At 39.5% G+C, this 15,532-nt stretch overlaps 1 protein-coding gene across 4 annotated transcripts in view; it reads left to right on the forward strand.

Moving 5' to 3' along the window:
- The window catches only part of lpp (LIM domain containing preferred translocation partner in lipoma), a 217,564-nt gene that overhangs the window by 187,237 nt on the left and 14,795 nt on the right, over nt 1-15,532 (forward strand). The gene's annotated exons all lie outside the window — the stretch shown is intronic.

The following is a 15,532-nucleotide window of genomic DNA, read 5'->3' on the forward strand; positions in this document are numbered from 1 at the left end:
GACTTTGTATAATACAGGATTTTCAAAAAGCTCTTGAATTAGATGGTGATCATTAGAACATTGTTTTCATTCACACACTTGATGCATAACTATCTGCAGTTAGAGCTGATAATCAGTGAGATACTTGTCAAATACACTCAAGTTTTTAAATCATGTTAAAATGCAGCATGCTGTTGATTTTCTTTCATGATAAGACAAAAGATTTTTCTGTCTTTCCTTTGTAACTTTTGAAAATCGCTCTTTTGATCAAAAGTTGACCAGAGAGAAGAAAATGATTGACAGCTTGATATCCCAGAAATTGCCTGAGTTATTTTTAATTTTGGGTTTTCTTACAAAACTCTGACCTGTTTTCCTGTCACTCTGTTGCACAACATTAGCAGGAAAAACACATCATTTTGCAAGACCAGAAGGAAATTATTTAGCAGAAGTGTTTCCCTCATTCAGTTTCATTAGAATATGGTTCAGTTTCATCATCAGTCCCGCATCTGGAGCTGACCTGGTCCAAGTTTCTTATTGTCAGCACTGCTTATACGTCAGTTAGCAGGTCATTCCTGGAAGCTGAGACGGGAAGTAGCTGTGCACAACAGAGAGCAATTACCAAGGAAATTTAGGGTAATAGCTTCTCTTGTTTGTGTTGCGAAATAAGTACTTTAGATGACTGAATTCAATTTGTAGAGTTTAAAACAGACGTCTGAAGTCCGCTCCTCATCTCCGCTTGAGGCTAGTGGCTTGAGGCTACATTAGGAACTACTAGACAAACACACGAATCTCTCTTTTACAGGGTCACAACTTTAATTCAAAATAAGTCTGGTTAATCTCCGTAACTATTAATGCTATAGAGTGTTTGGCCTGAATATTATATAATAGTACAGTATTAGTGAAATTAAACTTTGTCATTAATAGTAATGAGGGGTCTTAGCTATATTATTAGATTAGTGAAATTATTCTTCATAAATAATAACACTGTAGGATCTCAACTTATTATGTATTATAGCCCAGTAAAGCAGTATGCTATATGTTTTTGTAGGGCTTGTAAGTGTTGTGAAAACAAAAGGTAGTAGAATATCAAAGCATAAAGAGCCACATTTTTCCAGTATTGGTAACACTTGTGGACACTTGAAAAATGTTGTAAATGTTGATTTCAGTTTTTTCAATTCTTGTAAAATATCTAATCAAAGAAATTCACTCTGCATTTCTTCTGTTTTTAAGATTAGTGATAATATAACTGTGTCATACTGCACAACAAATCACTGGTGAGTTCTCTCTGCTTGACATGGATATGCTTTTTCCATAGAGGTGCCAGACTTTATATTGCAATGAAAAAGGAACCCCACAGTGAATAAAATGTGACAGGAGAAAAATAAGAGGTTGAGAGGTTTAAAGAGAGATGATTGAGATTTGGAGGCGTGTACTGGTGCTGTTTATTAGTTGATGAGGAGATTAAGGAGTTTTGATTCAGGTAGATGAGTGGTGAAACATCTTGACTTAAAAATAGCTCCTGATATACAGTAAATGCTTTCAGGAAACTGTCTTGGCATGATTGTTGTGTTAACATTCAAATTAGTTAATGCTGATTCTTGTGACTGCACTTATTACCACATACATACTATTTTCTTCAACATCACTTGCAGGAATTGGCTTGATATGCACTTTACCAGTAAAGTCTTGAAGCTGAGCTACATGACATTTAAACCAGTGGCAGGCCATCTCCTAAATCATCCATTTTCAGAGGCACTCACTGTGATTGTAGTTGTCTCGTCTGGAAGTTCTCCAACTCTGATACATGCGCTAAAGAGGAACGGGATAATTTAAGAACTTTATTTATGCATTTCATCAGCATAAATGTTCTTCTGGCACAAGATCAAAAGGATGGGGGAAATCTGAATTTCTTAATGAAAGTCATTTCTTCTTCTTTTATTCCCATCCTCAGGGTCATACGCCTCTGTACGATTAGAGAATGAACGTGAGAGTTGAGTCTCTGTAGAGAAATGTCAAATCCCTGAGAGGAAGAGGGAAAACTTCAAGTTAGCCTCCAAGTCAGTCAGTCTAGGAATGTCTTAGAGCAAATAAGCATAAAGGATACACCGTGTGTTGTATTTTTGAATGTGGATTTACACACTCTTGTACCTCTCCAACCAGCCACATTATATTAACAGCATAGTAACCCACAGTTTTCCATCTTGAAGGAGCAGTGAAACAAATCAGCGTTTGCGGATGTAAACTGAGTTTAGTTGTTGAGATATTGTGATGCTATGTTTTTTTCTGGAATGGATTGACATTTTTGGAAATACACTTGAGGGTTTTTTCCTGACTTAGACTGGGCCTTTGAGGGGGAACTACCATTGACAGTAAGCACTGACAATAAAGTTACCTTATATGACAGAAATATGTGCATTTCCCTGTTATTTCTGACCGTTCACTACACAAAAACTGCTACTATGCTTGAGTAAATGAAATCCCAATTCACTAGTCTTGTTTAAATAGATATATACATTGAATTCTTAGTTCTTATCATTTTAGAACTGGCATTTCCTTTAATACTAACTAAAACAAACCTCTTTGGGGGCCAGAAAAGACCTCAGTGCTGGAAAATTCCTGCACTTATTTATTTTCTTGCCAACAGTTATTTGAGAGGATTGATACCACTCTTATGTCTGTAGTCTAAATATTAGGGTAAAGCCTGTAGGCAGTTAGCCGAGCTTAGCAGAAACACTGGAGGCAAGAGAAATGCCTTTCCTGGCACTGAAAAAAATGTTAAAAAATTGAGTAAAAAGCAATAATCAGAATCAAAGTAGCAGACTCCAAGTTATTCTGCCTTTTGTTTGGAGGTTGAACACCAAAAACACTGAATTTCCACAGTACAACTTAGTAGTGTGCCCATGTCTTTGAAACCTTAAGCCCCCAGTTTATAGCACAAGTTTTTACTGCAAATATGTAATTTGTGGCATCTTCAGGGTCAGTGATCAGACTTTGGACAGCTCCCTCCAACTTCCTCTAAAGACTTATTATTGGGCTTTGCAGACACACTTCTCAGGATGTATGTCCCTGAACCATTTGGCTGTCGGATCCAGCAACCTGAACTTGATTTGTAACATTGTTCATGTTTCCTCTTTGGATTTTGATCAGAAGTTTTCTGTCTAAATTGGTTAAAATGTGTCTTCTTAACTGAGAGCTTTTTGCCTTTTTCAGTCCCACGCTGATGAAAAGCTGTACTTGCCGATACTGAACGTATCAATACTACATGTCTGAAACTGAACAATAGATGCACGTTAGTTTTTTCAAACTGCCTTAAATAGCTCTTCAGTGAAAACATTATGAGTAACTTATAACGTACAGACTGGGAACTCATTTTACATTTTTTTCATGTTTGTTCTACATACTGTGCACTCTAATTGTGAGATAGATTTTCGCAGCAGCCTGTGGCAGTGTATTACATTTGATGTAGAATATCTTACAGGTATAACAGGTGCCTGAGGAAGCTCACTGTGTGTAGAATCTGTATAATATTATGCAAAACTGTGTTAATCCCTTTCCCAAGAATTGCAGGAATACATTTAGCATGCTGATTGCTATCCAGCAAAGTTTCTGCCATGTATCAGAGCAGGCGATCAGCAGCATCTTTATCTGGGCCGGGACTTTACATATTCTGTGGAACAATGCTGGCATTTGAAAGGGCAAGATGCATCTCTCTTCCGCACAGTGATTTGCCTCATTCAAACTGTTTGCCTAGATATTATTAATTCCTTTTAGTAATGTACAGGAACTCACCTGCACCTGTTATCTACACCAGTCTACTTCCTGATTTTACAAGCTGCTATCTGTCTCTCTAACCAACCTCAGTCACACCACTGGCCCACAAATTGCAGGGCAGCAATCAGCCTTTGTACACGGCACTTCCCTGGCTTGCCTCCACAGACAACTTATCGCTGCCTATTTGAATACACAGTGATGCTGATAAACTCTGCAGCTGCTCAATTAATGTCTCGTTTTGCATGGAGTGATTCGTGTTAATGTGACAACATCGGCATCACTATTGTTTTTTTTTTTCCTTCCTTGTCTGATGTGTCTCAGCCTGAGGTGTCCCCCAGCTTCCCCCATTCAATATTTGCACACATAATAAGAGCCAAAGTACGAGTGTGTGCAAACACCACCCAGCAAGACGTCCATCATTGTTACTGCGAGACGGCAGGCTTGAGCTTTAGTGCCACTAAGTGTTTTCCAAGAAAGCTCTCATGTGAAATGTTTTCCAGTAGATTCAAAGTATTGCTGACTGTAATGTTTTCTGTAAACTGGAACAAATTAATCACCGGGCATCTGGAAATACACAAAGCTGGATCAGACCGGAACCCAGTGATATAACAAATTATCACAATATTTCTGTCTGTGTGTCTGTATTGATGCTGTAGTGACATTTTGGAATGATTGTCAGTTCTGTCAGTGTTATTTATTCTACTCCAGGGCTGGTAGATGTGGTATTAAAGAATGAAATCATGGCACAAAGAAACAAATGGAAGGTGTCACAATCAATTTTGCTTCTATTGAAGAGGTCAAGTCACCGTTATTAATTTAACACAATAAAAACTACAGGCGTTTAACCAGCATTTGAAGTCTGTACAAATTTAATTGACAGCTTTATACAATAAGAGTAAGAACCTACAACATTATATACTGTAAGAAACGACTAGGTTATTTTCAAAATTATGGTTAAGACCCTATAGAATCTACATAGAAACTCAACAAACCCAAGACTCCCCGGCAGAAAGGCGGCAGTTTTTAGTAATAGTCGGATTTGTGTGTGCACTCATCTGAGTATTTACTTTCTTGCAAACAAATAGATAAGAACATTGATATGTGTGAATAATAAATATAAAGCTAGAACAATTAGACACTTAGCTTAGAATTTCCTGAACAGAGGAATTAAAAATAGGTTTGTTAATTGGGATTTCCTTTACTGAGACATATTCAACAACTTTATCTATCAAATGCAAAGAAAATGCATTGATTTCTGTCAAATAACGTAACACAGACTCATTGTTGTGCAGAGTCACTCACTAAAGGCCTATTCTTAACCAGGAACACACTATTGCTTATCATGAAGAAAGTGGACAGAGGGAGACGTTAACAAATCTACAGCTCACTAATTAGGACCTTATATCTCATCTGTGGAAGAAATCTGTGCTCCAGGACAAGAAATAGACCCGCTTCAGATGTTCTCATACCATCAAATATGTTTTATCATTGAGGATCATTCCCAGACATGTGGACCAGCAGGGACCTCTTCCACCTTCTGGTGGGTTTGGTTGGCGGAGGCACAACGCAGCTGATTTTTAGCCAGTAGACTTAAGTTCGAGTTTTCGTCATTGTGTTGAGACACCAAAAGTATTTGGTTAGATTGAGAAAAAGATGGTAGTTTGAGTTATACACCCTGCTGCTACTGTTACCACGTTACAACTCTACTTGAGATTTTACGTGCACTTATTCATATGATCACAAGAGGTTGCCTACAATAGCAGGGTTACTTTACAATTGTCAAAGATCAGAATGGATAATAACTCACCTACTGAGCTTAATAGAAGATAGACGAGGTCCCCGTGGGCCTTCATGTGGAAATGAAGTAAAATCATAATGGCTGTTTTATGGTCCGGTAATGTTTTGAATCTTTTGGAAATAACTAGAACACATTACTTCAGCCTGGTAAAAGAAGATAAAATTTGTGAGATTTAAAATTGCTGGCAGGTGGGTTGTTTTTACCTTTGGACAGGGTCTGACTAGCTGTTTCCCCCTGTCTTAATGCTAAGCTAAGCTAATCATCTGCTAGCCCTAGCTTCATGTTTTCAATACAAATATGAGTGCAGTATCAATCATGTCAAGAAGGCAAGTAAATGGATGCCTCTGTCGCTCAAGAGGTGGAGCATGTCTTTCCCTCACTCTTCTCCTCATCATGCACTACAATAAAGGCAAAAAGGCCAAAAAAAAACTTTAAAAAAAGAAGGCAAATGTATTTCCCAAATTGTCCACCTATTCCTTTAAGACCAGAAAAAAATCAGCGTCCAACCCATTTTACAATATTACACTACCTACTACTGTTTTCTCCAAAGCTGTCAACTGCTGTAAAATTTTGACAGCAAAAACCAAAACTAGTGAGCCTTCTATAGCAGCCAGGCATCCTAATTGGGTCTCTTTTAATTGAGCTTATGTAACTGGATTTCTGATGACATTCACGGCATGTTTTTCACATATTGATTTAAAACCTGAGTGCCTGTTTTGTTTTTTGCTTCAAACTAAACCTTTGTATGTATGTAATTACAGCCAGAGATTACTAACTGTTGCTAATTTTGGTAACTGAGTCGGTTACCTTGCAGTCAAATGTACATTAAGGTGAAAAAAACTGACAATTTGAGTCTTTCTGACACTGAAGGATATAATCTCAGATGAAGCTTGCTGAGAGCAATGAGATGTAATACATTTGGGAAGAGTGCTTCACTTCGGAGGATAAGTGCTGCTATTTGAGAGGCCAAGAGTACACTCAGTGTCAGCTTTTGTGTAAACACAGCAGCAATAAGTGTGTGTGTGTGTGTTATGATTATGTCGAGGTATGTGGGTGAGTGCCATGCTCATTTGGTTGTATTCTTTGGTAGTGTTCGTGAGGAGTGGGACTATTGTATCACTTCCTGTCGCAGCAAGTTAAATGAATACTTTTACCTGGTGTAACATAGACTAACTTTTATTGTGCAGCGATCACAAAAAACTGTGTGTTTGTCACCCAAATTTATGCCAAATGCGACTGTCCATCAAAATGCGAAACAAAACAACGGCTATTTTCCAGGTGGAGGAACTGCGATTTTTGGCACTTTCTGCATTGGCTTAAGTTTTCAGATCCCGATGTTACCCCTTGATATGACAATAAGTCACTAAACCAACCATGACATAAATCTATAGATTGATGAATCTAAGGACTGGTTGATTTTTTTATAGAATTAATGGAATTATAGATTTAGAAAACATACGTTTGAGGCATTTTCAAAACCACATAAAAGTATTGTGTAGCAAGTGAAGTCATTATGTTCTCGCCGTCATTAGTCCTTCTAGAGTTCAAGCCAAAAATGTTCTCAATCAGTGGAATTATATAAGTGAGAGCATCTATTTGAAAATGTAGTCTTAGAAATGAAGAATAATATTCTTTGTCCTTTCACTTTGGGAAGCCTCTGCCTCTAAGCATGAGAGCATATTAGTTAACAGAGCTGACAGCAGCAGGGACTCTTCACATATCTGATAGCTCAGCTGGTCTTTGAAGAGGTTCAGTGGTGGGATTCAGTGTCACTGAGGTTAATTACTTACACAGGTTACCATGCCTACTGTTCTTAAGTCCATTCTATGTCGACCATATCTGACTTGTTACTCCAGCAGCCGGTTACTTAGCTGCAGCATTCCCACAGCCGAGTTTTGGCCCAGTTAATTTACTTTAAAAAGGCTCTTTAACCGCCCTACCCTTCAGGTCGTCTGATGGTAAACAGACCTATTCAATCTGCTTCACTGACACCAGTGAATAGTACAAGTGTTGCTGACAATGCTTGGTTCCCTGTTTGAGGCAGAATCACAACCCCACTTTCCTGTTTATACTGCCACTCCCAATGAATGTAGATCATCCAAAGTGCAGCCAGTTTAAGTGTACTGTAATGAGACTGATGGAAGTAACGCAAGGTCACGTCAGGAGCAGAGCTTCATATTCAAAGAGCAGTAATAAAGAGATAGTGATTTGCCTACACAAAAACCTTAATCTATTTCTGCCTCTTTTGACAGAATTTCAGAGACCACCAAGGTCACGGACGCCAGCTTGCTTGAATGTAATTACGCTCATTATCTGGTGTTGTACTATGGTTCTCTTATTTAAAATAAATGGGCTTTGGTCTCATTGGCTACACACTCTGGAAGATTCTCCGTTCTGCTATTGTAAAGGAAGAGCTGCACACAGCAGCCCTGACCTGTCAGTCACTAGGAAACGTTCATGATTGACTGGCGAGCTTTTACCCTCATCGTCTGTTTGTCTGTCTTGGAAAGTAGTGATGTCACCTCTTACTGGTCGCCCATTCATGTCGCCTTTTTAATAGCTTAACTATTAGACTGGGGTTTCTTTTTGTGAGTAATTAACTTTTACATGCAGACCCATTTTCTGCACAAACTCAGACTGCTGTTTCCTGTAGGACGCAATTTAGTAACCCATAGTGATGGTGTAAAACAAATATTTTGTTTATTAGTAATGAACTTAGTCTTGATTCTATTTGGTTAGAATGCCTTAAGTGTGACAAATTTGCTAAAAATGTTGAGATGTGTTTTCTATAGTTTAACACATAAAGAAGCAGATTTTCTGTTGTAGGAGAAAAACAGAGAATCTGAGTCAGTGGTACTTGTGGAGATGTAAATTTTCTGAATTTTTCAAGACATCATGTAAACACAGAGAAAGCGTTTGAGTTTGCATGAACTGAGAGGCAGTTTTGGAAAATAAAAACATTTATATGCACCCTATTCCAAGTAAAAGCCTCAGATACTGAGATAGATACAGATTTTAAGGTAGTGAGCTGATATAAAAGAAAATCATAAAATGTTGAAATAGGGCTACAGGTATAGGATCAGCAGCTTAGTAAAGCTCAAAGTAATGTGGAAATAGTTGAGATAATCGACTAAATGGAAAACCAGTCAAAACACTTAAATAATTAGCTAAAAGTGAATAATAAATGGTTAAATAGCTAAAGGTAATAATATTAATAATGATGTTATTTGTATAGCACCAAGATGCAAAGTGTTTTACAATTATAAAACTGTTAAGTAAAGTCATGAAAAATCAGGATGACATTTTTATACAGCACATTTTATACTACAAAGGATTATGAATGGCATCACAAATGTAACCTAACAAGATTAAACATTGCAGTTAAGACCTTGTAGTCTTGTTTAATGTGTAATTAAACTTAAGTAATTCACATATTAGTGATTAAACCCTTAAATACTTATATAAAGTACTACTGTACCTTGACTATAATTGTTTTTTGTTTTTTTTTTAATAGTGTTAAATATTCATCTCCTTGATTACTAATGATCAGTATTAGGCATTAAAACCTCTAACTGACATATTTAGTGCGTAGTGGCTGGTGTCAGTGTTGGAGTTCAGCTCATAGCGATGCGTGCGAGTGTCGGCCTATAAGATTTGGGAATCACCGCTCTTATTGTGCTGAATTTTGCTGCAAGCGAAGGCACCACAATCAAACAACCCAGATAGCAAAGGGAAGTTGCTGAGGCTGCCGCAGCACCCAGGGGTGACAGGCATGGTGCCAGCTGTATTAGGGCTCCTGGTGATGGATGTCCTCCACAGCACATCATACCAGGCTCTCCCAATCAACAATGGGATATCCCTAAGAACACCCCTGAAGCTGCTGCTGTCATTGAGAACAGGGATATAGGAAACAATACGTCCAATCACAGAGGATCATCTCTCCTCTCACACGCAGTCACAGCAATATGAACAACACAACGCAGGAGAATAAAGTTTAGAATGGAGCTCCCGTGACAGTAATGTGGCTCTAATTAGAAACGACTGCACACCACCCACTCACCTGTCACGTCTGTGTGATGGATATCCAGGTAGTCAGATCCAGAGGCTTCCAGCCAGCGTGGTGAGTTCAGGGCCCCCGTATGCTCGTCGTCATGGCGCTGCAGCTTCACCGCACAGCTGCTGCTCACGCTGGGAGAGCTGCCACGCAGACGGCAGGTACACGCCCGCCCTGCTTTTACTTGTCGTCTGAAGCACGCTCGCAAACACACAGAGGCTCTGCTTTCTGCTGACTTCGTCATCAAATATTCATGGCTGTCTGCATTAGCTTGCAGAGTTCTAATTGAGTTCTGTATATTCAGACGTGATTAACTCGGTCTAATTCCTCAAAGGAGTGAGCCAATTAGATAGCACTTGCATGAATAGGATTTCACATCTTAGTGCGTCTCCAGACTTGCCAAGACAATTATATGTGTGTATAATTGCGCTGTACAGTGGGTGTAAGCCCACTAAATTCAAGCAGGTCATTATTTCTTATTACTGACCCGCACTGCAGGAAATGCAGCTGTTCTATCCATTACAAGCAAGTGAATGAAAAGCACGAGTGTTGTTATTAGAATACAGTGTTTGGACATAAGAGAGTGGATCCATACATCAGTCCCTCCAAACCTTCCTCATGTTTCCAGTCGAAGCCCCAGGAGAGAGCAGGAGAGAAAACTATCTGTGACCCAGTGCTGACCCACCACAATGTCAGTCTAACTCATGGCATGGGAGAACTACTGCCGGGGTCTTTGTCAGATTCTCTCTGTAACCAGAGCAGGAGACATTGCCCAAAGTCCAGAGGGGTCACATTCTGCTGCGGAGCTGAATTTAAGGCAGAGAGGCAGACAGGCGGGCCGGCCACTTTGCCCGAGCCGGAGAGAGATCAGAGCCCCCACTGCCACCTTTTATTCTTTGAAGAAAGGCCTGAGCAAGGCATGAGCCGCGTGTCGACCCTGTCCCTTCATGTTGGCTGCAGCTTGACGTTATCTCGCAGCTAAAATAAGAAATCTGCGCGAACAAATAAAGCTGCACAGATGAGTGTAATGGAACGTATGAAAATGTAAATCTCACTGGACATGTGCTGTTTGGTTAGTTTGTCAGAACTAAAAGAAGTGAAATCTGCACAGGCTGCTGGTGAAAAGGATCTCTCTCCGAATGAACTGTCCAGGCAGAGATATAAACTAGATGTACAAAACAAGTCAGGATGGGAGGCTCTGGCAGGAAGCCATCCCATTCCTGCACGCGCTGGTCATCCATAACCCAGTGTGAATTTATTACACTGACAGACAGACTGAGCGGAGCGCTGCAGAGGAAGCAGGGCCGTTCCAGGTCAGAGACACCCAACCCTCGTCCTGACTGACTGGCGTGCACACAGATGAGTGTCACAAACGCTCCGTCTGTGAATTATACAGCTGATAGTTTCAAGGTCACTGATCCTCTGAGTTAGCAAACCATTAGGAGAATCACTTTGTGCTGCGTGACGAACTCACTCACACCCACATGTAAACAAAAAAGCTCGCACACCTCAGTCATCTGCATCCAGGCAGCAGAGAAGATGCGAGTGGGTGATTTACGTAACACGCTTATAAATGACAGGATTTTGTAAAGGAGTCAAGTCATGTTAATATATCTTCATATGCTCACAGTTGTGGGCCTGATGCTTCAAAGCAGCACAGACAGATGGACGGAGTCGGGATGCCAGGCCCGCTCACTGGAAAGCAATCACAGATATAAAACTAAATTTAGGTTTAATGTCGAGGGCTGGGGATGAGATCCTGTCAGGGGTCTCAGGTGAAAGCTGGACTGTGGGGAGGGGGAAGAGGCAGGGGGTTGCTCACTTGTTAACCTTCTCAGGATGAAGCAGCTGAAAGGAAACGTGGTTGTGCACACACATGCGCACGGACGTCTCCACCTCGGCGGCCTGAGCAGACCACAGATCAGGAAGGGGTGGTGCTCCCACAATCCCTCCGCAAATGTGTGGAGATTTAAATGAGCTCCCACCCTCCCTCAACCGGAGCAGATTTCTGGCATTTTCTTCTGGCTGACACCACCGTGATTTGGCTTAAGAATGTAAAAAAACACACCCTTTAACCCCTGACTGAGATAATTTGATCTGCTGCTTTGTGAACTGCCTCAAGATAGCTCCAGACTCCTCTTAGTGACTGACCGTTATACCACTGAGGAAACAATCCATTCTTGGGAATCCAAAAATTAGGATTCACACAGCAGCATCAATGTCTGTAAACACTGACATGGGGACGGTTTTGCCAAATCTGCTGTTTAAATATGCATGAACAGAAGCGGTTGCCAAGTCAGCTGTGATTGAGGTAACTGTGCTTCTTCCTCGTAAAAGTACTTCAGTTAACAGAAGGCACACAAAGATATAGACTAAACACTGTTGAGAGTTTTTTCAGTGTCGACCTTGGCTAGTAAGGATGGCTTTGTCAATAAATAGGTGTAGGCCTGCAACGAACAGTCACTGTCAGTGCTGATTAACCCTCTGAACACCAAGTTACTGGTCATTTCGGATTCCTGTCATATTTTCACTCACTGTGGCCTCATTTTTCACTGCAATCTAAAATCCTGCACCTCTGTGAAAACAGCACAACCATGACTAGAAGTAGGGGGAACTCAGAAACATGTTTTGTGCAGTAAAGAACAGTTACGATGACATAAATCATGAGAAAGAAATTATAAAAATTGAATTTCTTTGATTATTTATTTTACAAAAACACATGCAATAGTTTTCCAAGTGATAACATTGGAAAAAAATGTTGTCCCCTCTTGTAGATATTTTACACATTTTTAACTTGTTTCCGTACTTGTCTCCTATCTGCTCTGTATAAACAGCCTGCAATTAAGCTGAAAAGTCTCTGAATTTTTGCCACATGACTGTTGCTTGCTGCTGAGTCACTAGTGGCTTCTTAGTTGTGCAGAAGAAACACAGAATGTTTTGGTTTTCCACAGTATCTAGTGCAAACACTATATTTTCGGCAGAACTTTAAGAGAGACATACTAGGTTTAGATTTGGTGAATTTTTCTGATGGAACTGCTAGCCAGTAGCTACACATGAATACTTCAAGGACTTCTTTTTTCTTTTTTAAATAATACCATTCCTTTCGAACCTGTTTGGAGTTTACAGAGTTTAACTGCTGCTGAGTAATAATCCATTCAGGTCTAAACATATGGATTAAGACATTATGGTGTTAAAGAGCCGGAAATTTTCTATTAAGATTTTTCCCTTACCTTCGCTGTGTTATGTAGCTGCTTCTTTGTGCTTGTAAACGGTCTGTAAATTTACGAAGCCCAAAGGTCACACCAAAGACAGTTATTATCTCCCACACAACACACGACTACTTACCTGCAAAGAACGCTTTGTCTGAACTCCCGGTCTTTCTGCCGTCACTTATCTACATCACCATGTAACACGTCTGATAATGCCTTAAAGAGACAGGAGCTAAAACAGAGTGTTTCAGACGGGATGACAGATGCTTCAGCATGTACAGTATCAAAAAAAAAGAACTGTCTTTTTTGAACATCAAAACTTCTACATATATCCTAATAGACCCCCAAATAAAATTATGAACCCCTAAATGTGTGTATTATGGGCTCTTTGTTGAAAGTCAAATTGGTCTCAACCAAAATATTGTCCCTATTGGTCAGCTAGCAGCATGTATCACAAGATTTTCATTATAATATGAGATGGAATATGTATATTTTTGGAGGATGAACAAAACAACACCTTGAAATAAAGTTTTTCTTACTGTTTAGACTGTCAGAGAAATAATTACAGTCACCATGTTGAAAGGAATAATAGGCTTTTTAGTTTCTTGCTGTAAGTCTGATGAGAATATTGGTACCGCTCTCATATTTGTGTCAGCCAGGTGGTTAGCTTAGCTTAGCATAAAGACTGTACACAAGTAGAAACAGCTCACATGCAGCACCAAAGCATTAGCATGTAAAGGACTCCAGGTCACTGCATCTCTTAGCTAAGAAGCTAAGTAGCTACTGGTGCTAGCTTTTGCTAGCTAGGTTTTGACATTGTGACTGATCAGTATATAGTGATATTTTCATTCACTCTTGCACTTTTGTAACTTTCTTATTTCACCACTCATCATAGTTCCTCCATCTTCCTTATTTCTGTTTCTCTTATTTTACAGCACTTGACAAAAGAGGGGGAAAAAAAGTTTTTTATCCTGCCTGATTGACCCATATTAAGCAATAAAAGGGAGAGAAGCTGCCAGTCAAGGTTCATTAAGCCAGCCGACACCTTCCCTCAGGAAGTAGGAGGGTCAGTGATTTGACTCATAGTTCACCAACAAGTCAGTATCTCTTATTTACTGCAAAGGAAACCTGATACAGCAGCGACTCTCAGATCCATCTTTCCAACAAGCTCTTGTTAGATATCGCCGACCTCCCTTCACCAGGGTGTAGTTAATTCACACAGCGTGGCCTGGCACCGACCAGCACATTCTGTGAGCCTCTGAACACACACACACAGAATCAGATCATCTGTAAATCTGGCCCAGTCTGAGTTCAGCGTGCCAGGTCATAAATCGCGTGCGGTCTCACTGAACTCCAGCCTGCCTCCTGTCAGGCCGACTTGGCCATGTGAAAAAAGAGAGAACAGATAGGTGTAAAAATTTGTGTTGATGCAGTCGGAGAGGATGGTGAACAGCTTCAGCTTAGCAATATGCCACAGCAGATTTCCAACTGTTTGCTGTTTGATCTGAAAACACCGTCTTTGTTCCAGCATTGTTTTACCTGTAGCTGCATGGAAAATTAGAGACAGTAGAGCCATTTATTTGTTGTTTTTTGATATGGGAGAAAAGAGAGTGCGATTTAATACTTCACTGCTCAACGTGTGAGTCTATTTTTGTTATAAAAAATGTAAAAAAAATTGACACTTCTGGCATCTTCATATGAAGATTTGCTGCCTTTTCATGTCTTATATTTTAATACATGAAGTATATTTTGGTTCTGGTGAGGGCTGAACCTAACTGCGATTAGTTTTTTGACCGATATTGCTGATTATTGATTAGCAATGTAGTTTTTTTCAAGTGACACGTCAGTTCAGTATTCACCGTGTAACAGATTTGATACATGTGATGGAGCATTACCAGATGAGACGCCCTCAACAGAGTATCTGTCACACCAGGAGGACGGCATTTATTTGTAAAATTATTGACTCGATAGTTTAAACTCTGGGTCAGAAATGGTGCATAACGTATACTCTAAACTGTAGCATTTGTGATTTTCTAATTGCATTGATTCAGATTGAGATTTTGATTTAACATGAATTAACTGTGCTGCTCTAGTTTAGACTTTGAGCTAATCATTTGAAGATGTTGCTATGTGTTCTTGAAAATCAAGCCTTTGTAGTATTGTAATGTTTTATATCTCAGGCTAATTGATTAACTGAGCTCTAATTCTTATTAAATCCTTTTGTCTAGTATTGGGTCTGTGTTTGAAAAACTAGAATGTTTTGAATAGGGCTTCAACTAATGATCTGTGTTTGTTTGGTCTATAAAGTGGCAGAACATTGTGAAAAATGTCAGTCAGTGTTCCCCAAAGCCCAAGGTGACATTATTAAATGTTTTGTTTTGTCCACAACCTAAATGTATTTATTTTACTGTCATAGAAGAAGAATTAGATTTAAGAAGCTAGAATAAGAGAATTTAAGCATATTTTTCTTTAAAAATTACTCAAAACGATTAATCAAGTACCAAAATAGTGGGTAACTAATTACTAAATGATTAATAGTTGCAGCTCTAGTTGTGATTAGTTTTTTCAATTTGTTGTGTAAACATCACTTGATCCCACAAACCTCCAAATTACAAGCCGATCTAAAGTGGGACTTATTCAAACCGTCTCAGTCCTTTAGCATGTTTTTAACCAAACACTCTGTAGTGACTTCTGTGTGTCTGTCTGTGTTTCTGTCTCACT

This window comes from Amphiprion ocellaris, chromosome 2 (genome assembly GCF_022539595.1).
Source record: "Amphiprion ocellaris isolate individual 3 ecotype Okinawa chromosome 2, ASM2253959v1, whole genome shotgun sequence".
NCBI classification, from domain to species: domain Eukaryota; kingdom Metazoa; phylum Chordata; class Actinopteri; family Pomacentridae; genus Amphiprion; species Amphiprion ocellaris.